The sequence below is a fragment of the Ambystoma mexicanum genome, chromosome 8, assembly GCF_040938575.1.
Source record: "Ambystoma mexicanum isolate Mex_15411 chromosome 8, UKY_AmexF1_1, whole genome shotgun sequence".
NCBI lineage: Eukaryota > Metazoa > Chordata > Amphibia > Caudata > Ambystomatidae > Ambystoma > Ambystoma mexicanum.
Window position 1 is genome coordinate 731,685,025 of NC_090929.1, and position 19,051 is coordinate 731,704,075.

The 19,051-nt window shown below is 47.2% G+C and overlaps 56 non-coding genes and 5 pseudogenes across 56 annotated transcripts; all 61 read left to right on the top strand.

The window, feature by feature from the left end:
* Positions 1–66: 66 nt before the first annotated feature.
* Positions 67–185, top strand: LOC138476507 (5S ribosomal RNA). The gene has a single exon (XR_011270551.1). It is a non-coding gene; the product is annotated as a 5S ribosomal RNA (ribosomal RNA).
* A 106-nt stretch (positions 186–291) lies between these two features.
* Positions 292–410, top strand: LOC138476508 (5S ribosomal RNA). The gene has a single exon (XR_011270552.1). It is a non-coding gene; the product is annotated as a 5S ribosomal RNA (ribosomal RNA).
* Positions 411–516: 106 nt separating this feature from the next.
* LOC138476509 (5S ribosomal RNA) lies at positions 517–635 on the top strand. The gene has a single exon (XR_011270553.1). It is a non-coding gene; the product is annotated as a 5S ribosomal RNA (ribosomal RNA).
* Positions 636–741: 106 nt separating this feature from the next.
* LOC138478245 (5S ribosomal RNA) lies at positions 742–860 on the top strand. The gene has a single exon (XR_011272130.1). It is a non-coding gene; the product is annotated as a 5S ribosomal RNA (ribosomal RNA).
* Positions 861–1,324: 464 nt separating this feature from the next.
* LOC138479874 (5S ribosomal RNA) lies at positions 1,325–1,443 on the top strand. Its single transcript, XR_011273608.1, has one exon. It is a non-coding gene; the product is annotated as a 5S ribosomal RNA (ribosomal RNA).
* A 106-nt stretch (positions 1,444–1,549) lies between these two features.
* On the top strand, positions 1,550–1,668 carry LOC138477860 (5S ribosomal RNA). Its single transcript, XR_011271780.1, has one exon. It is a non-coding gene; the product is annotated as a 5S ribosomal RNA (ribosomal RNA).
* A 106-nt stretch (positions 1,669–1,774) lies between these two features.
* LOC138478840 (5S ribosomal RNA) lies at positions 1,775–1,893 on the top strand. The gene has a single exon (XR_011272669.1). It is a non-coding gene; the product is annotated as a 5S ribosomal RNA (ribosomal RNA).
* A 453-nt stretch (positions 1,894–2,346) lies between these two features.
* On the top strand, positions 2,347–2,465 carry LOC138477963 (5S ribosomal RNA). The gene has a single exon (XR_011271874.1). It is a non-coding gene; the product is annotated as a 5S ribosomal RNA (ribosomal RNA).
* Positions 2,466–2,571: 106 nt separating this feature from the next.
* On the top strand, positions 2,572–2,690 carry LOC138476510 (5S ribosomal RNA). The gene has a single exon (XR_011270554.1). It is a non-coding gene; the product is annotated as a 5S ribosomal RNA (ribosomal RNA).
* Positions 2,691–2,796: 106 nt separating this feature from the next.
* LOC138478996 (5S ribosomal RNA) lies at positions 2,797–2,915 on the top strand. The gene has a single exon (XR_011272811.1). It is a non-coding gene; the product is annotated as a 5S ribosomal RNA (ribosomal RNA).
* Positions 2,916–3,021: 106 nt separating this feature from the next.
* LOC138476511 (5S ribosomal RNA) lies at positions 3,022–3,140 on the top strand. The gene has a single exon (XR_011270555.1). It is a non-coding gene; the product is annotated as a 5S ribosomal RNA (ribosomal RNA).
* A 463-nt stretch (positions 3,141–3,603) lies between these two features.
* On the top strand, positions 3,604–3,722 carry LOC138476513 (5S ribosomal RNA). The gene has a single exon (XR_011270556.1). It is a non-coding gene; the product is annotated as a 5S ribosomal RNA (ribosomal RNA).
* A 106-nt stretch (positions 3,723–3,828) lies between these two features.
* Positions 3,829–3,947, top strand: LOC138478916 (5S ribosomal RNA). The gene has a single exon (XR_011272738.1). It is a non-coding gene; the product is annotated as a 5S ribosomal RNA (ribosomal RNA).
* Positions 3,948–4,053: 106 nt separating this feature from the next.
* LOC138478661 (5S ribosomal RNA) lies at positions 4,054–4,172 on the top strand. Its single transcript, XR_011272507.1, has one exon. It is a non-coding gene; the product is annotated as a 5S ribosomal RNA (ribosomal RNA).
* A 106-nt stretch (positions 4,173–4,278) lies between these two features.
* On the top strand, positions 4,279–4,397 carry LOC138476514 (5S ribosomal RNA). The gene has a single exon (XR_011270557.1). It is a non-coding gene; the product is annotated as a 5S ribosomal RNA (ribosomal RNA).
* A 463-nt stretch (positions 4,398–4,860) lies between these two features.
* Positions 4,861–4,979, top strand: LOC138478486 (5S ribosomal RNA). Its single transcript, XR_011272349.1, has one exon. It is a non-coding gene; the product is annotated as a 5S ribosomal RNA (ribosomal RNA).
* A 106-nt stretch (positions 4,980–5,085) lies between these two features.
* On the top strand, positions 5,086–5,204 carry LOC138479710 (5S ribosomal RNA). Its single transcript, XR_011273460.1, has one exon. It is a non-coding gene; the product is annotated as a 5S ribosomal RNA (ribosomal RNA).
* A 106-nt stretch (positions 5,205–5,310) lies between these two features.
* Positions 5,311–5,429, top strand: LOC138476516 (5S ribosomal RNA). Its single transcript, XR_011270559.1, has one exon. It is a non-coding gene; the product is annotated as a 5S ribosomal RNA (ribosomal RNA).
* A 106-nt stretch (positions 5,430–5,535) lies between these two features.
* Positions 5,536–5,654, top strand: LOC138476517 (5S ribosomal RNA). Its single transcript, XR_011270560.1, has one exon. It is a non-coding gene; the product is annotated as a 5S ribosomal RNA (ribosomal RNA).
* Positions 5,655–6,118: 464 nt separating this feature from the next.
* Positions 6,119–6,237, top strand: LOC138479204 (5S ribosomal RNA). The gene has a single exon (XR_011273000.1). It is a non-coding gene; the product is annotated as a 5S ribosomal RNA (ribosomal RNA).
* Positions 6,238–6,343: 106 nt separating this feature from the next.
* Positions 6,344–6,462, top strand: LOC138479711 (5S ribosomal RNA). The gene has a single exon (XR_011273461.1). It is a non-coding gene; the product is annotated as a 5S ribosomal RNA (ribosomal RNA).
* A 106-nt stretch (positions 6,463–6,568) lies between these two features.
* Positions 6,569–6,687, top strand: LOC138476518 (5S ribosomal RNA). The gene has a single exon (XR_011270561.1). It is a non-coding gene; the product is annotated as a 5S ribosomal RNA (ribosomal RNA).
* A 474-nt stretch (positions 6,688–7,161) lies between these two features.
* LOC138478487 (5S ribosomal RNA) lies at positions 7,162–7,280 on the top strand. Its single transcript, XR_011272350.1, has one exon. It is a non-coding gene; the product is annotated as a 5S ribosomal RNA (ribosomal RNA).
* A 106-nt stretch (positions 7,281–7,386) lies between these two features.
* LOC138473927 (5S ribosomal RNA) lies at positions 7,387–7,504 on the top strand (annotated as a pseudogene).
* Positions 7,505–7,968: 464 nt separating this feature from the next.
* LOC138476519 (5S ribosomal RNA) lies at positions 7,969–8,087 on the top strand. Its single transcript, XR_011270562.1, has one exon. It is a non-coding gene; the product is annotated as a 5S ribosomal RNA (ribosomal RNA).
* Positions 8,088–8,193: 106 nt separating this feature from the next.
* LOC138476520 (5S ribosomal RNA) lies at positions 8,194–8,312 on the top strand. Its single transcript, XR_011270563.1, has one exon. It is a non-coding gene; the product is annotated as a 5S ribosomal RNA (ribosomal RNA).
* A 106-nt stretch (positions 8,313–8,418) lies between these two features.
* Positions 8,419–8,537, top strand: LOC138476521 (5S ribosomal RNA). Its single transcript, XR_011270564.1, has one exon. It is a non-coding gene; the product is annotated as a 5S ribosomal RNA (ribosomal RNA).
* A 106-nt stretch (positions 8,538–8,643) lies between these two features.
* Positions 8,644–8,762, top strand: LOC138479857 (5S ribosomal RNA). The gene has a single exon (XR_011273593.1). It is a non-coding gene; the product is annotated as a 5S ribosomal RNA (ribosomal RNA).
* A 106-nt stretch (positions 8,763–8,868) lies between these two features.
* On the top strand, positions 8,869–8,987 carry LOC138476522 (5S ribosomal RNA). The gene has a single exon (XR_011270565.1). It is a non-coding gene; the product is annotated as a 5S ribosomal RNA (ribosomal RNA).
* Positions 8,988–9,093: 106 nt separating this feature from the next.
* On the top strand, positions 9,094–9,212 carry LOC138479858 (5S ribosomal RNA). Its single transcript, XR_011273594.1, has one exon. It is a non-coding gene; the product is annotated as a 5S ribosomal RNA (ribosomal RNA).
* A 106-nt stretch (positions 9,213–9,318) lies between these two features.
* Positions 9,319–9,427, top strand: LOC138474571 (5S ribosomal RNA; annotated as a pseudogene).
* A 106-nt stretch (positions 9,428–9,533) lies between these two features.
* Positions 9,534–9,652, top strand: LOC138476524 (5S ribosomal RNA). The gene has a single exon (XR_011270566.1). It is a non-coding gene; the product is annotated as a 5S ribosomal RNA (ribosomal RNA).
* Positions 9,653–10,116: 464 nt separating this feature from the next.
* LOC138479205 (5S ribosomal RNA) lies at positions 10,117–10,235 on the top strand. Its single transcript, XR_011273001.1, has one exon. It is a non-coding gene; the product is annotated as a 5S ribosomal RNA (ribosomal RNA).
* A 106-nt stretch (positions 10,236–10,341) lies between these two features.
* LOC138479712 (5S ribosomal RNA) lies at positions 10,342–10,460 on the top strand. Its single transcript, XR_011273462.1, has one exon. It is a non-coding gene; the product is annotated as a 5S ribosomal RNA (ribosomal RNA).
* A 106-nt stretch (positions 10,461–10,566) lies between these two features.
* Positions 10,567–10,685, top strand: LOC138476525 (5S ribosomal RNA). The gene has a single exon (XR_011270567.1). It is a non-coding gene; the product is annotated as a 5S ribosomal RNA (ribosomal RNA).
* Positions 10,686–11,159: 474 nt separating this feature from the next.
* LOC138478488 (5S ribosomal RNA) lies at positions 11,160–11,278 on the top strand. The gene has a single exon (XR_011272351.1). It is a non-coding gene; the product is annotated as a 5S ribosomal RNA (ribosomal RNA).
* Positions 11,279–11,384: 106 nt separating this feature from the next.
* On the top strand, positions 11,385–11,503 carry LOC138480184 (5S ribosomal RNA). The gene has a single exon (XR_011273890.1). It is a non-coding gene; the product is annotated as a 5S ribosomal RNA (ribosomal RNA).
* A 464-nt stretch (positions 11,504–11,967) lies between these two features.
* LOC138476526 (5S ribosomal RNA) lies at positions 11,968–12,086 on the top strand. The gene has a single exon (XR_011270568.1). It is a non-coding gene; the product is annotated as a 5S ribosomal RNA (ribosomal RNA).
* A 106-nt stretch (positions 12,087–12,192) lies between these two features.
* Positions 12,193–12,311, top strand: LOC138476528 (5S ribosomal RNA). The gene has a single exon (XR_011270570.1). It is a non-coding gene; the product is annotated as a 5S ribosomal RNA (ribosomal RNA).
* Positions 12,312–12,417: 106 nt separating this feature from the next.
* Positions 12,418–12,536, top strand: LOC138479859 (5S ribosomal RNA). Its single transcript, XR_011273595.1, has one exon. It is a non-coding gene; the product is annotated as a 5S ribosomal RNA (ribosomal RNA).
* Positions 12,537–12,642: 106 nt separating this feature from the next.
* LOC138476529 (5S ribosomal RNA) lies at positions 12,643–12,761 on the top strand. Its single transcript, XR_011270571.1, has one exon. It is a non-coding gene; the product is annotated as a 5S ribosomal RNA (ribosomal RNA).
* Positions 12,762–12,867: 106 nt separating this feature from the next.
* Positions 12,868–12,976, top strand: LOC138473994 (5S ribosomal RNA; annotated as a pseudogene).
* A 464-nt stretch (positions 12,977–13,440) lies between these two features.
* Positions 13,441–13,559, top strand: LOC138476530 (5S ribosomal RNA). The gene has a single exon (XR_011270572.1). It is a non-coding gene; the product is annotated as a 5S ribosomal RNA (ribosomal RNA).
* A 106-nt stretch (positions 13,560–13,665) lies between these two features.
* LOC138476531 (5S ribosomal RNA) lies at positions 13,666–13,784 on the top strand. The gene has a single exon (XR_011270573.1). It is a non-coding gene; the product is annotated as a 5S ribosomal RNA (ribosomal RNA).
* Positions 13,785–13,890: 106 nt separating this feature from the next.
* Positions 13,891–14,009, top strand: LOC138479860 (5S ribosomal RNA). The gene has a single exon (XR_011273596.1). It is a non-coding gene; the product is annotated as a 5S ribosomal RNA (ribosomal RNA).
* A 106-nt stretch (positions 14,010–14,115) lies between these two features.
* LOC138474572 (5S ribosomal RNA) lies at positions 14,116–14,224 on the top strand (annotated as a pseudogene).
* A 106-nt stretch (positions 14,225–14,330) lies between these two features.
* On the top strand, positions 14,331–14,449 carry LOC138476532 (5S ribosomal RNA). The gene has a single exon (XR_011270574.1). It is a non-coding gene; the product is annotated as a 5S ribosomal RNA (ribosomal RNA).
* Positions 14,450–14,913: 464 nt separating this feature from the next.
* On the top strand, positions 14,914–15,031 carry LOC138480306 (5S ribosomal RNA). The gene has a single exon (XR_011273993.1). It is a non-coding gene; the product is annotated as a 5S ribosomal RNA (ribosomal RNA).
* Positions 15,032–15,137: 106 nt separating this feature from the next.
* LOC138476533 (5S ribosomal RNA) lies at positions 15,138–15,256 on the top strand. The gene has a single exon (XR_011270575.1). It is a non-coding gene; the product is annotated as a 5S ribosomal RNA (ribosomal RNA).
* Positions 15,257–15,362: 106 nt separating this feature from the next.
* LOC138473849 (5S ribosomal RNA) lies at positions 15,363–15,481 on the top strand. Its single transcript, XR_011268959.1, has one exon. It is a non-coding gene; the product is annotated as a 5S ribosomal RNA (ribosomal RNA).
* A 106-nt stretch (positions 15,482–15,587) lies between these two features.
* LOC138474708 (5S ribosomal RNA) lies at positions 15,588–15,696 on the top strand (annotated as a pseudogene).
* Positions 15,697–15,789: 93 nt separating this feature from the next.
* LOC138480374 (5S ribosomal RNA) lies at positions 15,790–15,908 on the top strand. Its single transcript, XR_011274055.1, has one exon. It is a non-coding gene; the product is annotated as a 5S ribosomal RNA (ribosomal RNA).
* Positions 15,909–16,371: 463 nt separating this feature from the next.
* Positions 16,372–16,490, top strand: LOC138476535 (5S ribosomal RNA). Its single transcript, XR_011270576.1, has one exon. It is a non-coding gene; the product is annotated as a 5S ribosomal RNA (ribosomal RNA).
* A 106-nt stretch (positions 16,491–16,596) lies between these two features.
* On the top strand, positions 16,597–16,715 carry LOC138476536 (5S ribosomal RNA). Its single transcript, XR_011270577.1, has one exon. It is a non-coding gene; the product is annotated as a 5S ribosomal RNA (ribosomal RNA).
* A 106-nt stretch (positions 16,716–16,821) lies between these two features.
* On the top strand, positions 16,822–16,940 carry LOC138476537 (5S ribosomal RNA). Its single transcript, XR_011270578.1, has one exon. It is a non-coding gene; the product is annotated as a 5S ribosomal RNA (ribosomal RNA).
* Positions 16,941–17,046: 106 nt separating this feature from the next.
* On the top strand, positions 17,047–17,165 carry LOC138476538 (5S ribosomal RNA). Its single transcript, XR_011270579.1, has one exon. It is a non-coding gene; the product is annotated as a 5S ribosomal RNA (ribosomal RNA).
* Positions 17,166–17,628: 463 nt separating this feature from the next.
* On the top strand, positions 17,629–17,747 carry LOC138478489 (5S ribosomal RNA). Its single transcript, XR_011272352.1, has one exon. It is a non-coding gene; the product is annotated as a 5S ribosomal RNA (ribosomal RNA).
* A 106-nt stretch (positions 17,748–17,853) lies between these two features.
* On the top strand, positions 17,854–17,972 carry LOC138479713 (5S ribosomal RNA). Its single transcript, XR_011273463.1, has one exon. It is a non-coding gene; the product is annotated as a 5S ribosomal RNA (ribosomal RNA).
* A 106-nt stretch (positions 17,973–18,078) lies between these two features.
* On the top strand, positions 18,079–18,197 carry LOC138476540 (5S ribosomal RNA). The gene has a single exon (XR_011270581.1). It is a non-coding gene; the product is annotated as a 5S ribosomal RNA (ribosomal RNA).
* A 106-nt stretch (positions 18,198–18,303) lies between these two features.
* LOC138476541 (5S ribosomal RNA) lies at positions 18,304–18,422 on the top strand. The gene has a single exon (XR_011270582.1). It is a non-coding gene; the product is annotated as a 5S ribosomal RNA (ribosomal RNA).
* A 464-nt stretch (positions 18,423–18,886) lies between these two features.
* On the top strand, positions 18,887–19,005 carry LOC138479206 (5S ribosomal RNA). Its single transcript, XR_011273002.1, has one exon. It is a non-coding gene; the product is annotated as a 5S ribosomal RNA (ribosomal RNA).
* The last annotated feature ends 46 nt before the right edge of the window (positions 19,006–19,051 follow it).

A 19,051-nucleotide genomic window follows, 5' to 3' on the forward strand; every position in this document is an offset into this window, starting at 1 on the left:
TGCCTTTCAAAACTGCAAGGTCTAGCCGACTAGATGCTTAAAAGTACAAAACTCACTAGGCCCAGAGCCTACGGCCACACCACACTGAATGCGCCCGATCTCGTCTGATCTCGGAAGCTAAGCAGTGTCGGGCCTAGTTAGTACCTGGATGGGAGACCGCCTGGGAATACCAGGTGCTGTAGGCTTTTTTGTGCTCCAAGTTCAGGAAGTGAGCCATTTCTCAATTGCCTTTCAAAACTGCAAGGTCTAGCCGACTAGATGCTTAAAAGTACAAAACTCACTAGGACCAGAGCCTACGGCCACACCACACTGAATGCGCCCGATCTCGTCTGATCTCGGAAGCTAAGCAGTGTCGGGCCTAGTTAGTACCTGGATGGGAGACCGCCTGGGAATACCAGGTGCTGTAGGCTTTTTTGTGCTCCAAGTTCAGGAAGTGAGCCATTTCTCAATTGCCTTTCAAAACTGCAAGGTCTAGCCGACTAGATGCTTAAAAGTACAAAACTCACTAGGACCAGAGCCTACGGCCACACCACACTGAATGCGCCCGATCTCGTCTGATCTCGGAAGCTAAGCAGTGTCGGGCCTAGTTAGTACCTGGATGGGAGACCGCCTGGGAATACCAGGTGCTGTAGGCTTTTTTGTGCTCCAAGTTCAGGAAGTGAGCCATTTCTCAATTGCCTTTCAAAACTGCAAGGTCTAGCCGACTAGATGCTTAAAAGTACAAAACTCACTAGGCCCAGAGCCTTCGGCCACACCACACTGAATGCGCCCGATCTCGTCTGATCTCGGAAGCTAAGCAGTGTCGGGCCTAGTTAGTACCTGGATGGGAGACCGCCTGGGAATACCAGGTGCTGTAGGCTATTTTGTGCTCCATGATTAGTAATTGCACAACTTCTCAATTACTTTTCAAATTTGGTATGTTTCCAAAATAATTTTATCCCGTTTTATAGCGGAAATGTTGGACAACATTATGAGGGCTGGAGCTACCTATTTACATATAATTAGCATACAGGTAGTGTGTTCATGGGTAATAAATCGACTTTCACATGTAATGCAGTACAGAGAATATTGAGTCCTTCAAGAGGCATGAAAGAAAGCCGTTATTGTGTTGATTGTTCTCTCCACCTCCCTGCAACAGAAACAGGATGGATGGATTAAAGTTATCCTACCAGACATAGGAGTCCTGAATGGGCCCACCAGTCTTATATATCTCGCCTGATCGAGCGCTGATCGAGCGATGAGCGTGGTATCATGTTGCAAGTGGCTGCATGGCTTAGCTTACTAAATGCAAATGCATAAGAGTAATATTCTTAGCATTACTAGAGCCTACGGCTACACCAGACTGAATGCGCCCGATCTCGTCTGATCTCGGAAGCTAAGCAGTGTCGGGCCTAGTTAGTACCTGGATGGGAGACCGCCTGGGAATACCAGGTGCTGTAGGCTTTTTTGTGCTCCAAGTTCAGGAAGTGAGCCATTTCTCAATTGCCTTTCAAAACTGCAAGGTCTAGCCGACTAGATGCTTAAAAGTACAAAACTCACTAGGCCCAGAGCCTATGGCCACACCACACTGAATGCGCCCGATCTCGTCTGATCTCGGAAGCTAAGCAGTGTCGGGCCTAGTTAGTACCTGGATGGGAGACCGCCTGGGAATACCAGGTGCTGTAGGCTTTTTTGTGCTCCAAGTTCAGGAAGTGAGCCATTTCTCAATTGCCTTTCAAAACTGCAAGGTCTAGCCGACTAGATGCTTAAAAGTACAAAACTCACTAGGACCAGAGCCTACGGCCACACCACACTGAATGCGCCCGATCTTGTCTGATCTCGGAAGCTAAGCAGTGTCGGGCCTAGTTAGTACCTGGATGGGAGACCGCCTGGGAATACCAGGTGCTGTAGGCTATTTTGTGCTCCATGATTAGTAATTGCACAACTTCTCAATTACTTTTCAAATTTGGTATGTTTCCAAAATAATTTTATCCCGTTTTATAGCGGAAATGTTGGACAACATTATGAGGGCTGGAGCTACCTATTTACATATAATTAGCATACAGGTAGTGTGTTCATGGGTAATAAATCGACTTTCACATGTAATGCAGTACAGAGAATATTGAGTCCTTCAAGAGGCATGAAAGAAAGCCGTTATTGTGTTGATTGTTCTCTCCACCTCCCTGCAACAGAAACAGGATGGATGGATTAAAGTTATCCTACCAGACATAGGAGTCCTGAATGGGCCCACCAGTCTTATATATCTCGCCTGATCGAGCGATGAGCGTGGTATCATGTTGCAAGTGGCTGCATGGCTTAGCTTACTAAATGCAAATGCATAAGAGTAATATTCTTAGCATTTCTAGAGCCTACGGCCACACCACACTGAATGCGCCCGATCTCGTCTGATCTTGGAAGCTAAGCAGTGTTGGGCCTAGTTAGTACCTGGATGGGAGACCGCCTGGGAATACCAGGTGCTGTAGGCTTTTTTGTGCTCCAAGTTCAGGAAGTGAGCCATTTCTCAATTGCCTTTCAAAACTGCAAGGTCTAGCCGACTAGATGCTTAAAAGTACAAAACTCACTAGGCCCAGAGCCTACGGCCACACCACACTGAATGCGCCCGATCTCGTCTGATCTCGGAAGCTAAGCAGTGTCGGGCCTAGTTAGTACCTGGATGGGAGACCGCCTGGGAATACCAGGTGCTGTAGGCTTTTTTGTGCTCCAAGTTCAGGAAGTGAGCCATTTCTCAATTGCCTTTCAAAACTGCAAGGTCTAGCCGACTAGATGCTTAAAAGTACAAAACTCACTAGGACCAGAGCCTACGGCCACACCACACTGAATGCGCCCGATCTCGTCTGATCTCAGAAGCTAAGCAGTGTCGGGCCTAGTTAGTACCTGGATGGGAGACCGCCTGGGAATACCAGGTGCTGTAGGCTTTTTTGTGCTCCAAGTTCAGGAAGTGAGCCATTTCTCAATTACCTTTCAAAACTGCAAGGTCTAGCCGACTAGATGCTTAAAAGTACAAAACTCACTAGGCCCAGAGCCTACGGCCACACCACACTGAATGCGCCCGATCTCGTCTGATCTCGGAAGCTAAGCAGTGTCGGGCCTAGTTAGTACCTGGATGGGAGACCGCCTGGGAATACCAGGTGCTGTAGGCTATTTTGTGCTCCATGATTAGTAATTGCACAACTTCTCAATTACTTTTCAAATTTGGTATGTTTCCAAAATAATTTTATCCCGTTTTATAGCGGAAATGTTGGACAACATTATGAGGGCTGGAGCTACCTATTTACATATAATTAGCATACAGGTAGTGTGTTCATGGGTAATAAATCGACTTTCACATGTAATGCAGTACAGAGAATATTGAGTCCTTCAAGAGGCATGAAAGAAAGCCGTTATTGTGTTGATTGTTCTCTCCACCTCCCTGCAACAGAAACAGGATGGATGGATTAAAGTTATCCTACCAGACATAGGAGTCCTGAATGGGCCCACCAGTCTTATATATCTCGCCTGATCGAGCCTGATCGAGCGATGAGCGTGGTATCATGTTGCAAGTGGCTGCATGGCTTAGCTTACTAAATGCAAATGCATAAGAGTAATATTCTTAGCATTACTCGAGCCTACGGCCACACCACACTGAATGCGCCCGATCTCGTCTGATCTCGGAAGCTAAGCAGTGTCGGGCCTAGTTAGTACCTGGATGGGAGACCGCCTGGGAATACCAGGTGCTGTAGGCTTTTTTGTGCTCCAAGTTCAGGAAGTGAGCCATTTCTCAATTGCCTTTCAAAACTGCAAGGTCTAGCCGACTAGATGCTTAAAAGTACAAAACTCACTAGGCCCAGAGCCTACGGCCACACCACACTGAATGCGCCCGATCTCGTCTGATCTCGGAAGCTAAGCAGTGTCAGGCCTAGTTAGTACCTGGATGGGAGACCGCCTGGGAATACCAGGTGCTGTAGGCTTTTTTGTGCTCCAAGTTCAGGAAGTGAGCCATTTCTCAATTGCCTTTCAAAACTGCAAGGTCTAGCCGACTAGATGCTTAAAAGTACAAAACTCACTGGGACCAGAGCCTACGGCCACACCACACTGAATGCGCCCGATCTCGTCTGATCTTGGAAGCTAAGCAGTGTCGGGCCTAGTTAGTACCTGGATGGGAGACCGCCTGGGAATACCAGGTGCTGTAGGCTTTTTTGTGCTCCAAGTTCAGGAAGTGAGCCATTTCTCAATTGCCTTTCAAAACTGCAAGGTCTAGCCGACTAGATGCTTAAAAGTACAAAACTCACTAGGCCCTGAGCCTACGGCCACACCACACTGAATGCGCCCGATCTCGTCTGATCTCGGAAGCTAAGCAGTGTCGGGCCTAGTTAGTACCTGGATGGGAGACCGCCTGGGAATACCAGGTGCTGTAGGCTATTTTGTGCTCCATGATTAGTAATTGCACAACTTCTCAATTACTTTTCAAATTTGGTATGTTTCCAAAATAATTTTATCCCGTTTTATAGCGGAAATGTTGGACAACATTATGAGGGCTGGAGCTACCTATTTACATATAATTAGCATACAGGTAGTGTGTTCATGGGTAATAAATCGACTTTCACATGTAATGCAGTACAGAGAATATTGAGTCCTTCAAGAGGCATGAAAGAAAGCCGTTATTGTGTTGATTGTTCTCTCCACCTCCCTGCAACAGAAACAGGATGGATGGATTAAAGTTATCCTACCAGACATAGGAGTCCTGAATGGGCCCACCAGTCTTATATATCTCGCCTGATCGAGCCTGATCGAGCGATGAGCGTGGTATCATGATGCAAGTGGCTGCATGGCTTAGCTTACTAAATGCAAATGCATAAGAGTAATATTCTTAGCATTTCTAGAGCCTACGGCCACACCACACTGAATGCGCCCGATCTCGTCTGATCTCGGAAGCTAAGCAGTGTCGGGCCTAGTTAGTACCTGGATGGGAGACTGCCTGGGAATACCAGGTGCTGTAGGCTTTTTTGTGCTCCAAGTTCAGGAAGTGAGCCATTTCTCAATTGCCTTTCAAAACTGCAAGGTCTAGCCGACTAGATGCTTAAAAGTACAAAACTCACTAGGCCCAGAGCCTACGGCCACACCACACTGAATGCGCCCGATCTCGTCTGATCTCGGAAGCTAAGCAGTGTCGGGCCTAGTTAGTACCTGGATGGGAGACGGCCTGGGAATACCAGGTGCTGTAGGCTTTTTTGTGCTCCAAGTTCAGGAAGTGAGCCATTTCTCAATTGCCTTTCAAAACTGCAAGGTCTAGCCGACTAGATGCTTAAAAGTACAAAACTCACTAGGACCAGAGCCTACGGCCACACCACACTGAATGCGCCCGATCTCGTCTGATCTCGGAAGCTAAGCAGTGTCGGGCCTAGTTAGTACCTGGATGGGAGACCGCCTGGGAATACCAGGTGCTGTAGGCTTTTTTGTGCTCCAAGTTCAGGAAGTGAGCCATTTCTCAATTGCCTTTCAAAACTGCAAGGTCTAGCCGACTAGATGCTTAAAAGTACAAAACTCACTAGGCCCAGAGCCTACGGCCACACCACACTGAATGCGCCCGATCTCGTCTGATCTCGGAAGCTAAGCAGTGTCGGGCCTAGTTAGTACCTGGATGGGAGACCGCCTGGGAATACCAGGTGCTGTAGGCTATTTTGTGCTCCATGATTAGTAATTGCACAACTTCTCAATTACTTTTCAAATTTGGTATGTTTCCAAAATAATTTTATCCCGTTTTATAGCGGAAATGTTGGACAACATTATGAGGGCTGGAGCTACCTATTTACATATAATTAGCATACAGGTAGTGTGTTCATGGGTAATAAATCGACTTTCACATGTAATGCAGTACAGAGAATATTGAGTCCTTCAAGAGGCATGAAAGAAAGCCGTTATTGTGTTGATTGTTCTCTCCACCTCCCTGCAACAGAAACAGGATGGATGGATTAAAGTTATCCTACCAGACATAGGAGTCCTGAATGGGCCCACCAGTCTTATATATCTCGCCTGATCGAGCGCTGATCGAGCGATGAGCGTGGTATCATGTTGCAAGTGGCTGCATGGCTTAGCTTACTAAATGCAAATGCATAAGAGTAATATTCTTAGCATTACTAGAGCCTACGGCCACACCAGACTGAATGCGCCCGATCTCGTCTGATCTCGGAAGCTAAGCAGTGTCGGGCCTAGTTAGTACCTGGATGGGAGACCGCCTGGGAATACCAGGTGCTGTAGGCTTTTTTGTGCTCCAAGTTCAGGAAGTGAGCCATTTCTCAATTGCCTTTCAAAACTGCAAGGTCTAGCCGACTAGATCCTTAAAAGTACAAAACTCACTAGGCCCAGAGCCTACGGCCACACCACACTGAATGCGCCCGATCTCGTCTGATCTCGGAAGCTAAGCAGTGTCGGGCCTAGTTAGTACCTGGATGGGAGACGGCCTGGGAATACCAGGTGCTGTAGGCTTTTTTGTGCTCCAAGTTCAGGAAGTGAGCCATTTCTCAATTGCCTTTCAAAACTGCAAGGTCTAGCCGACTAGATGCTTAAAAGTACAAAACTCACTAGGACCAGAGCCTACGGCCACACCACACTGAATGCGCCCGATCTCGTCTGATCTCGGAAGCTAAGCAGTGTCGGGCCTAGTTAGTACCTGGATGGGAGACCGCCTGGGAATACCAGGTGCTGTAGGCTATTTTGTGCTCCATGATTAGTAATTGCACAACTTCTCAATTACTTTTCAAATTTGGTATGTTTCCAAAATAATTTTATCCCGTTTTATAGCGGAAATGTTGGACAACATTATGAGGGCTGGAGCTACCTATTTACATATAATTAGCATACAGGTAGTGTGTTCATGGGTAATAAATCGACGTTCACATGTAATGCAGTACAGAGAATATTGAGTCCTTCAAGAGGCATGAAAGAAAGCCGTTATTGTGTTGATTGTTCTCTCCATCTCCCTGCAACAGAAACAGGATGGATGGATTAAAGTTATCCTACCAGACATAGGAGTCCTGAATGGGCCCACCAGTCTTATATATCTCGCCTGATCGAGCCTGATCGAGCGCTGATCGAGCGATGAGCGTGGTATCATGTTGCAAGTGGCTGCATGGCTTAGCTTACTAAATGCAAATGCATAAGAGTAATATTCTTAGCATTTCTAGAGCCTACGGCCACACCACACTGAATGCGCCCGATCTCGTCTGATCTCGGAAGCTAAGCAGTGTCGGGCCTAGTTAGTACCTGGATGGGAGACTGCCTGGGAATACCAGGTGCTGTAGGCTTTTTTGTGCTCCAAGTTCAGGAAGTGAGCCATTTCTCAATTGCCTTTCAAAACTGCAAGGTCTAGCCGACTAGATGCTTAAAAGTACAAAACTCACTAGGCCCAGAGCCTACGGCGCACCACACTGAATGCGCCCGATCTCGTCTGATCTCGGAAGCTAAGCAGTGTCGGGCCTAGTTAGTACCTGGATGGGAGACGGCCTGGGAATACCAGGTGCTGTAGGCTATTTTGTGCTCCATGATTAGTAATTGCGCAACTTCTCAATTACTTTTCAAATTTGGTATGTTTCCAAAATAATTTTATCCCGTTTTATAGCGGAAATGTTGGACAACATTATGAGGGCTGGAGCTACCTATTTACATATAATTAGCATACAGGTAGTGTGTTCATGGGTAATAAATCGACTTTCACATGTAATGCAGTACAGAGAATATTGAGTCCTTCAAGAGGCATGAAAGAAAGCCGTTATTGTGTTGATTGTTCTCTCCACCTCCCTGCAACAGAAACAGGATGGATGGATTAAAGTTATCCTACCAGACATAGGAGTCCTGAATGGGCCCACCAGTCTTATATATCTCGCCTGATCAAGCGCTGATCGAGCGATGAGCGTGGTATCATGTTGCAAGTGGCTGCATGGCTTAGCTTACTAAATGCAAATGCATAAGAGTAATATTCTTAGCATTTCTAGAGCCTACGGCCACACCACACTGAATGCGCCCGATCTCGTCTGATCTCGGAAGCTAAGCAGTGTCGGGCCTAGTTAGTACCTGGATGGGAGACCGCCTGGGAATACCAGGTGCTGTAGGCTTTTTTGTGCTCCAAGTTCAGGAAGTGAGCCATTTCTCAATTGCCTTTCAAAACTGCAAGGTCTAGCCGACTAGATGCTTAAAAGTACAAAACTCACTAGGCCCAGAGCCTACGGCCACACCACACTGAATGCGCCCGATCTCGTCTGATCTCGGAAGCTAAGCAGTGTCGGGCCTAGTTAGTACCTGGATGGGAGACCGCCTGGGAATACCAGGTGCTGTAGGCTTTTTTGTGCTCCAAGTTCAGGAAGTGAGCCATTTCTCAATTGCCTTTCAAAACTGCAAGGTCTAGCCGACTAGATGCTTAAAAGTACAAAACTCACTAGGACCAGAGCCTACGGCCACACCACACTGAATGCGCCCGATCTCGTCTGATCTCGGAAGCTAAGCAGTGTCGGGCCTAGTTAGTACCTGGATGGGAGACCGCCTGGGAATACCAGGTGCTGTAGGCTTTTTTGTGCTCCAAGTTCAGGAAGTGAGCCATTTCTCAATTGCCTTTCAAAACTGCAAGGTCTAGCCGACTAGATGCTTAAAAGTACAAAACTCACTAGGACCAGAGCCTACGGCCACACCACACTGAATGTGCCCGATCTCGTCTGATCTCAGAAGCTAAGCAGTGTCGGGCCTAGTTAGTACCTGGATGGGAGACCGCCTGGGAATACCAGGTGCTGTAGGCTTTTTTGTGCTCCAAGTTCAGGAAGTGAGCCATTTCTCAATTGCCTTTCAAAACTGCAAGGTCTAGCCGACTAGATGCTTAAAAGTACAAAACTCACTAGGCCCAGAGCCTACGGCCACACCACACTGAATGCGCCCGATCTCGTCTGATCTCGGAAGCTAAGCAGTGTCGGGCCTAGTTAGTACCTGGATGGGAGACCGCCTGGGAATACCAGGTGCTGTAGGCTTTTTTGTGCTCCAAGTTCAGGAAGTGAGCCATTTCTCAATTGCCTTTCAAAACTGCAAGGTCTAGCCGACTAGATGCTTAAAAGTACAAAACTCACTAGGACCAGAGCCTACGGCCACACCACACTGAATGTGCCCGATCTCGTCTGATCTCAGAAGCTAAGCAGTGTCGGGCCTAGTTAGTACCTGGATGGGAGACCGCCTGGGAATACCAGGTGCTGTAGGCTTTTTTGTGCTCCAAGTTCAGGAAGTGAGCCATTTCTCAATTGCCTTTCAAAACTGCAAGGTCTAGCCGACTAGATGCTTAAAAGTACAAAACTCACTAGGACCAGAGCCTACGGCCACACCACACTGAATGCGTCTGATCTCGGAAGCTAAGCAGTGTCGGGCCTAGTTAGTACCTGGATGGGAGACCGCCTGGGAATACCAGGTGCTGTAGGCTTTTTTGTGCTCCAAGTTCAGGAAGTGAGCCATTTCTCAATTGCCTTTCAAAACTGCAAGGTCTAGCCGACTAGATGCTTAAAAGTACAAAACTCACTAGGCCCAGAGCCTACGGCCACACCACACTGAATGCGCCCGATCTCGTCTGATCTCGGAAGCTAAGCAGTGTCGGGCCTAGTTAGTACCTGGATGGGAGACCGCCTGGGAATACCAGGTGCTGTAGGCTATTTTGTGCTCCATGATTAGTAATTGCGCAACTTCTCAATTACTTTTCAAATTTGGTATGTTTCCAAAATAATTTTATCCCGTTTTATAGCGGAAATGTTGGACAACATTATGAGGGCTGGAGCTACCTATTTACATATAATTAGCATACAGGTAGTGTGTTCATGGGTAATAAATCGACTTTCACATGTAATGCAGTACAGAGAATATTGAGTCCTTCAAGAGGCATGAAAGAAAGCCGTTATTGTGTTGATTGTTCTCTCCACCTCCCTGCAACAGAAACAGGATGGATGGATTAAAGTTATCCTACCAGACATAGGAGTCCTGAATGGGCCCACCAGTCTTATATATCTCGCCTGATCAAGCGCTGATCGAGCGATGAGCGTGGTATCATGTTGCAAGTGGCTGCATGGCTTAGCTTACTAAATGCAAATGCATAAGAGTAATATTCTTAGCATTACTAGAGCCTACGGCCACACCAGACTGAATGCGCCCGATCTCGTCTGATCTCGGAAGCTAAGCAGTGTCGGGCCTAGTTAGTACCTGGATGGGAGACCGCCTGGGAATACCAGGTGCTGTAGGCTTTTTTGTGCTCCAAGTTCAGGAAGTGAGCCATTTCTCAATTGCCTTTCAAAACTGCAAGGTCTAGCCGACTAGATGCTTAAAAGTACAAAACTCACTAGGCCCAGAGCCTACGGCCACACCACACTGAATGCGCCCGATCTCGTCTGATCTCGGAAGCTAAGCAGTGTCGGGCCTAGTTAGTACCTGGATGGGAGACGGCCTGGGAATACCAGGTGCTGTAGGCTTTTTTGTGCTCCAAGTTCAGGAAGTGAGCCATTTCTCAATTGCCTTTCAAAACTGCAAGGTCTAGCCGACTAGATGCTTAAAAGTACAAAACTCACTAGGACCAGAGCCTACGGCCACACCACACTGAATGCGCCCGATCTCGTCTGATCTCGGAAGCTAAGCAGTGTCGGGCCTAGTTAGTACCTGGATGGGAGACCGCCTGGGAATACCAGGTGCTGTAGGCTATTTTGTGCTCCATGATTAGTAATTGCACAACTTCTCAATTACTTTTCAAATTTGGTATGTTTCCAAAATAATTTTATCCCGTTTTATAGCGGAAATGTTGGACAACATTATGAGGGCTGGAGCTACCTATTTACATATAATTAGCATACAGGTAGTGTGTTCATGGGTAATAAATCGACGTTCACATGTAATGCAGTACAGAGAATATTGAGTCCTTCAAGAGGCATGAAAGAAAGCCGTTATTGTGTTGATTGTTCTCTCCATCTCCCTGCAACAGAAACAGGATGGATGGATTAAAGTTATCCTACCAGACATAGGAGTCCTGAATGGGCCCACCAGTCTTATATATCTCGCCTGATCGAGCCTGATCGAGCGCTGATCGAGCGATGAGCGTGGTATCATGTTGCAAGTGGCTGCATGGCTTAGCTTACTAAATGCAAATGCATAAGAGTAATATTCTTAGCATTTCTAGAGCCTACGGCCACACCACACTGAATGCGCCCGATCTCGTCTGATCTCGGAAGCTAAGCAGTGTCGGGCCTAGTTAGTACCTGGATGGGAGACTGCCTGGGAATACCAGGTGCTGTAGGCTTTTTTGTGCTCCAAGTTCAGGAAGTGAGCCATTTCTCAATTGCCTTTCAAAACTGCAAGGTCTAGCCGACTAGATGCTTAAAAGTACAAAACTCACTAGGCCCAGAGCCTACGGCCGCACCACACTGAATGCGCCCGATCTCGTCTGATCTCGGAAGCTAAGCAGTGTCGGGCCTAGTTAGTACCTGGATGGGAGACGGCCTGGGAATACCAGGTGCTGTAGGCTATTTTGTGCTCCATGATTAGTAATTGCGCAACTTCTCAATTACTTTTCAAATTTGGTATGTTTCCAAAATAATTTTATCCCGTTTTATAGCGGAAATGTTGGACAACATTATGAGGGCTGGAGCTACCTATTTACATATAATTAGCATACAGGTAGTGTGTTCATGGGTAATAAATCGACTTTCACATGTAATGCAGTACAGAGAATATTGAGTCCTTCAAGAGGCATGAAAGAAAGCCGTTATTGTGTTGATTGTTCTCTCCACCTCCCTGCAACAGAAACAGGATGGATGGATTAAAGTTATCCTACCAGACATAGGAGTCCTGAATGGGCCCACCAGTCTTATATATCTCGCCTGATCAAGCGCTGATCGAGCGATGAGCGTGGTATCATGTTGCAAGTGGCTGCATGGCTTAGCTTACTAAATGCAAATGCATAAGAGTAATATTCTTAGCATTTCTAGAGCCTACGGCCACACCACACTGAATGCGCCCGATCTCGTCTGATCTCGGAAGCTAAGCAGTGTCGGGCCTAGTTAGTACCTGGATGGGAGACCGCCTGGGAATACCAGGTGCTGTAGGCTTTTTTGTGCTCCAAGTTCAGGAAGTGAGCCATTTCTCAATTGCCTTTCAAAACTGCAAGGTCTAGCCGACTAGATGCTTAAAAGTACAAAACTCACTAGGCCCAGAGCCTACGGCCACACCACACTGAATGCGCCCGATCTCGTCTGATCTCGGAAGCTAAGCAGTGTCGGGCCTAGTTAGTACCTGGATGGGAGACCGCCTGGGAATACCAGGTGCTGTAGGCTTTTTTGTGCTCCAAGTTCAGGAAGTGAGCCATTTCTCAATTGCCTTTCAAAACTGCAAGGTCTAGCCGACTAGATGCTTAAAAGTACAAAACTCACTAGGACCAAAGCCTACGGCCACACCACACTGAATGTGCCCGATCTCGTCTGATCTCAGAAGCTAAGCAGTGTCGGGCCTAGTTAGTACCTGGATGGGAGACCGCCTGGGAATACCAGGTGCTGTAGGCTTTTTTGTGCTCCAAGTTCAGGAAGTGAGCCATTTCTCAATTGCCTTTCAAAACTGCAAGGTCTAGCCGACTAGATGCTTAAAAGTACAAAACTCACTAGGACCAGAGCCTACGGCCACACCACACTGAATGCGCCCGATCTCGTCTGATCTCGGAAGCTAAGCAGTGTCGGGCCTAGTTAGTACCTGGATGGGAGACCGCCTGGGAATACCAGGTGCTGTAGGCTTTTTTGTGCTCCAAGTTCAGGAAGTGAGCCATTTCTCAATTGCCTTTCAAAACTGCAAGGTCTAGCCGACTAGATGCTTAAAAGTACAAAACTCACTAGGCCCAGAGCCTACGGCCACACCACACTGAATGCGCCCGATCTCGGAAGCTAAGCAGTGTCGGGCCTAGTTAGTACCTGGATGGGAGACCGCCTGGGAATACCAGGTGCTGTAGGCTATTTTGTGCTCCATGATTAGTAATTGCGCAACTTCTCAATTACTTTTCAAATTTGGTATGTTTCCAAAATAATTTTATCCCGTTTTATAGCGGAAATGTTGGACAACATTATGAGGGCTGGAGCTACCTATTTACATATAATTAGCATACAGGTAGTGTGTTCATGGGTAATAAATCGACTTTCACATGTAATGCAGTACAGAGAATATTGAGTCCTTCAAGAGGCATGAAAGAAAGCCGTTATTGTGTTGATTGTTCTCTCCACCTCCCTGCAACAGAAACAGGATGGATGGATTAAAGTTATCCTACCAGACATAGGAGTCCTGAATGGGCCCACCAGTCTTATATATCTCGCCTGATCAAGCGCTGATCGAGCGATGAGCGTGGTATCATGTTGCAAGTGGCTGCATGGCTTAGCTTACTAAATGCAAATGCATAAGAGTAATATTCTTAGCATTTCTAGAGCCTACGGCCACACCACACTGAATGCGCCCGATCTCGTCTGATCTCGGAAGCTAAGCAGTGTCGGGCCTAGTTAGTACCTGGATGGGAGACCGCCTGGGAATACCAGGTGCTGTAGGCTTTTTTGTGCTCCAAGTTCAGGAAGTGAGCCATTTCTCAATTGCCTTTCAAAACTGCAAGGTCTAGCCGACTAGATGCTTAAAAGTACAAAACTCACTAGGCCCAGAGCCTACGGCCACACCACACTGAATGCGCCCGATCTCGTCTGATCTCGGAAGCTAAGCAGTGTCGGGCCTAGTTAGTACCTGGATGGGAGACCGCCTGGGAATACCAGGTGCTGTAGGCTTTTTTGTGCTCCAAGTTCAGGAAGTGAGCCATTTCTCAATTGCCTTTCAAAACTGCAAGGTCTAGCCGACTAGATGCTTAAAAGTACAAAACTCACTAGGACCAGAGCCTACGGCCACACCACACTGAATGTGCCCGATCTCGTCTGATCTCAGAAGCTAAGCAGTGTCGGGCCTAGTTAGTACCTGGATGGGAGACCGCCTGGGAATACCAGGTGCTGTAGGCTTTTTTGTGCTCCAAGTTCAGGAAGTGAGCCATTTCTCAATTGCCTTTCAAAACTGCAAGGTCTAGCCGACTAGATGCTTAAAAGTACAAAACTCACTAGGACCAGAGCCTACGGCCACACCACACTGAATGCGTCTGATCTCGGAAGCTAAGCAGTGTCGGGCCTAGTTAGTACCTGGATGGGAGACCGCCTGGGAATACCAGGTGCTGTAGGCTTTTTTGTGCTCCAAGTTCAGGAAGTGAGCCATTTCTCAATTGCCTTTCAAAACTGCAAGGTCTAGCCGACTAGATGCTTAAAAGTACAAAACTCACTAGGCCCAGAGCCTACGGCCACACCACACTGAATGCGCCCGATCTCGTCTGATCTCGGAAGCTAAGCAGTGTCGGGCCTAGTTAGTACCTGGATGGGAGACCGCCTGGGAATACCAGGTGCTGTAGGCTATTTTGTGCTCCATGATTAGTAATTGCGCAACTTCTCAATTACTTTTCAAATTTGGTATGTTTCCAAAATAATTTTATCCCGTTTTATAGCGGAAATGTTGGACAACATTATGAGGGCTGGAGCTACCTATTTACATATAATTAGCATACAGGTAGTGTGTTCATGGGTAATAAATCGACTTTCACATGTAATGCAGTACAGAGAATATTGAGTCCTTCAAGAGGCATGAAAGAAAGCCGTTATTGTGTTGATTGTTCTCTCCACCTCCCTGCAACAGAAACAGGATGGATGGATTAAAGTTATCCTACCAGACATAGGAGTCCTGAATGGGCCCACCAGTCTTATATATCTCGCCTGATCAAGCGCTGATCGAGCGATGAGCGTGGTATCATGTTGCAAGTGGCTGCATGGCTTAGCTTACTAAATGCAAATGCATAAGAGTAATATTCTTAGCATTTCTAGAGCCTACGGCCACACCACACTGAATGCGCCCGATCTCGTCTGATCTCGAAGCTAAGCAGTGTCGGGCCTAGTTAGTACCTGGATGGGAGACCGCCTGGGAATACCAGGTGCTGTAGGCTTTTTTGTGCTCCAAGTTCAGGAAGTGAGCCATTTCTCAATTGCCTTTCAAAACTGCAAGGTCTAGCCGACTAGATGCTTAAAAGTACAAAACTCACTAGGCCCAGAGCCTACGGCCACACCACACTGAATGCGCCCGATCTCGTCTGATCTCGGAAGCTAAGCAGTGTCGGGCCTAGTTAGTACCTGGATGGGAGACCGCCTGGGAATACCAGGTGCTGTAGGCTTTTTTGTGCTCCAAGTTCAGGAAGTGAGCCATTTCTCAATTGCCTTTCAAAACTGCAAGGTCTAGCCGACTAGATGCTTAAAAGTACAAAACTCACTAGGACCAGAGCCTACGGCCACACCACACTGAATGTGCCCGATCTCGTCTGATCGCAGAAGCTAAGCAGTGTCGGGCCTAGTTAGTACCTGGATGGGAGACCGCCTGGGAATACCAGGTGCTGTAGGCTTTTTTGTGCTCCAAGTTCAGGAAGTGAGCCATTTCTCAATTGCCTTTCAAAACTGCAAGGTCTAGCCGACTAGATGCTTAAAAGTACAAAACTCACTAGGATCTGAGCCTACGGCCACACCACACTGAATGCGTCTGATCTCGGAAGCTAAGCAGTGTCGGGCCTAGTTAGTACCTGGATGGGAGACTGCCTGGGAATACCAGGTGCTGTAGGCTTTTTTGTGCTCCAAGTTCAGGAAGTGAGCCATTTCTCAATTGCCTTTCAAAACTGCAAGGTCTAGCCGACTAGATGCTTAAAAGTACAAAACTCACTACGGCCACACCACACTGAATGCGCCCGATCTCGTCTGATCTCGGAAGCTAAGCCGTGTCGGGCCTAGTTAGTACCTGGATGGGAGACCGCCTGGGAATACCAGGTGCTGTAGGCTATTTTGTGCTCCATGATTAGTAATTGCGCAACTTCTCAATTACTTTTCAAATTTGGTATGTTTCCAAAATAATTTTATCCCGTTTTATAGCGGAAATGTTGGACAACATTATGAGGGCTGGAGCTACCTATTTACATATAATTAGCATACAGGTAGTGTGTTCATGGGTAATAAATCGACTTTCACATGTAATGCAGTACAGAGAATATTGAGTCCTTCAAGAGGCATGAAAGAAAGGCGTTATTGTGTTGATTGTTCTCTCCACCTCCCTGCAACAGAAACAGGATGGATGGATTAAAGTTATCCTACCAGACATAGGAGTCCTGAATGGGCCCACCAGTCTTATATATCTCGCCTGATCGAGCCTGATCGAGCGATGAGCGTGGTATCATGTTGCAAGTGGCTGCATGGCTTAGCTTACTAAATGCAAATGCATAAGAGTAATATTCTTAGCATTTCTAGAGCCTACGGCCACACCACACTGAATGCGCCCGATCTCGTCTGATCTCGGAAGCTAAGCAGTGTCGGGCCTAGTTAGTACCTGGATGGGAGACCGCCTGGGAATACCAGGTGCTGTAGGCTTTTTTGTGCTCCAAGTTCAGGAAGTGAGCCATTTCTCAATTGCCTTTCAAAACTGCAAGGTCTAGCCGACTAGATGCTTAAAAGTACAAAACTCACTAGGCCCAGAGCCTACGGCCACACCACACTGAATGCGCCCGATCTCGTCTGATCTCGGAAGCTAAGCAGTGTCGGGCCTAGTTAGTACCTGGATGGGAGACCGCCTGGGAATACCAGGTGCTGTAGGCTTTTTTGTGCTCCAAGTTCAGGAAGTGAGCCATTTCTCAATTGCCTTTCAAAACTGCAAGGTCTAGCCGACTAGATGCTTAAAAGTACAAAACTCACTAGGACCAGAGCCTACGGCCACACCACACTGAATGCGCCCGATCTCGTCTGATCTCGGAAGCTAAGCAGTGTCGGGCCTAGTTAGTACCTGGATGGGAGACCGCCTGGGAATACCAGGTGCTGTAGGCTTTTTTGTGCTCCAAGTTCAGGAAGTGAGCCATTTCTCAATTGCCTTTCAAAACTGCAAGGTCTAGCCGACTAGATGCTTAAAAGTACAAAACTCACTAGGCCCTGAGCCTACGGCCACACCACACTGAATGCGCCCGATCTCGTCTGATCTCGGAAGCTAAGCAGTGTCGGGCCTAGTTAGTACCTGGATGGGAGACCGCCTGGGAATACCAGGTGCTGTAGGCTATTTTGTGCTCCATGATTAGTAATTGCACAACTTCTCAATTACTTTTCAAATTTGGTATGTTTCCAAAATAATTTTATCCCGTTTTATAGCGGAAATGTTGGACAACATTATGAGGGCTGGAGCTACCTATTTACATATAATTAGCATACAGGTAGTGTGTTCATGGGTAATAAATCGACTTTCACATGTAATGCAGTACAGAGAATATTGAGTCCTTCAAGAGGCATGAAAGAAAGCCGTTATTGTGTTGATTGTTCTCTCCACCTCCCTGCAACAGAAACAGGATGGATGGATTAAAGTTATCCTACCAGACATAGGAGTCCTGAATGGGCCCACCAGTCTTATATATCTCGCCTGATCGAGCCTGATCGAGCGATGAGCGTGGTATCATGATGCAAGTGGCTGCATGGCTTAGCTTACTAAATGCAAATGCATAAGAGTAATATTCTTAGCATTTCTAGAGCCTACGGCCACACCACACTGAATGCGCCCGATCTCGTCTGATCTCGGAAGCTAAGCAGTGTCGGGCCTAGTTAGTACCTGGATGGGAGACTGCCTGGGAATACCAGGTGCTGTAGGCTTTTTTGTGCTCCAAGTTCAGGAAGTGAGCCATTTCTCAATTGCCTTTCAAAACTGCAAGGTCTAGCCGACTAGATGCTTAAAAGTACAAAACTCACTAGGCCCAGAGCCTACGGCCACACCACACTGAATGCGCCCGATCTCGTCTGATCTCGGAAGCTAAGCAGTGTCGGGCCTAGTTAGTACCTGGATGGGAGACGGCCTGGGAATACCAGGTGCTGTAGGCTTTTTTGTGCTCCAAGTTCAGGAAGTGAGCCATTTCTCAATTGCCTTTCAAAACTGCAAGGTCTAGCCGACTAGATGCTTAAAAGTACAAAACTCACTAGGACCAGAGCCTACGGCCACACCACACTGAATGCGCCCGATCTCGTCTGATCTCGGAAGCTAAGCAGTGTCGGGCCTAGTTAGTACCTGGATGGGAGACCGCCTGGGAATACCAGGTGCTGTAGGCTTTTTTGTGCTCCAAGTTCAGGAAGTGAGCCATTTCTCAATTGCCTTTCAAAACTGCAAGGTCTAGCCGACTAGATGCTTAAAAGTACAAAACTCACTAGGCCCAGAGCCTACGGCCACACCACACTGAATGCGCCCGATCTCGTCTGATCTCGGAAGCTAAGCAGTGTCGGGCCTAGTTAGTACCTGGATGGGAGACCGCCTGGGAATACCAGGTGCTGTAGGCTATTTTGTGCTCCATGATTAGTAATTGCACAACTTCTCAATTACTTTTCAAATTTGGTATGTTTCCAAAATAATTTTATCCCGTTTTATAGCGGAAATGTTGGACAACATTATGAGGGCTGGAGCTACCTATTTACATATAATTAGCATACAGGTAGTGTGTTCATGGGTAATAAATCGACTTTCACATGTAATGCAGTACAGAGAATATTGAGTCCTTCAAGAGGCATGAAAGAAAGCCGTTATTGTGTTGATTGTTCTCTCCACCTCCCTGCAACAGAAACAGGATGGATGGATTAAAGTTATCCTACCAGACATAGGAGTCCTGAATGGGCCCACCAGTCTTATATATCTCGCCTGATCGAGCGCTGATCGAGCGATGAGCGTGGTATCATGTTGCAAGTGGCTGCATGGCTTAGCTTACTAAATGCAAATGCATAAGAGTAATATTCTTAGCATTACTAGAGCCTACGGCCACACCAGACTGAATGCGCCCGATCTCGTCTGATCTCGGAAGCTAAGCAGTGTCGGGCCTAGTTAGTACCTGGATGGGAGACCGCCTGGGAATACCAGGTGCTGTAGGCTTTTTTGTGCTCCAAGTTCAGGAAGTGAGCCATTTCTCAATTGCCTT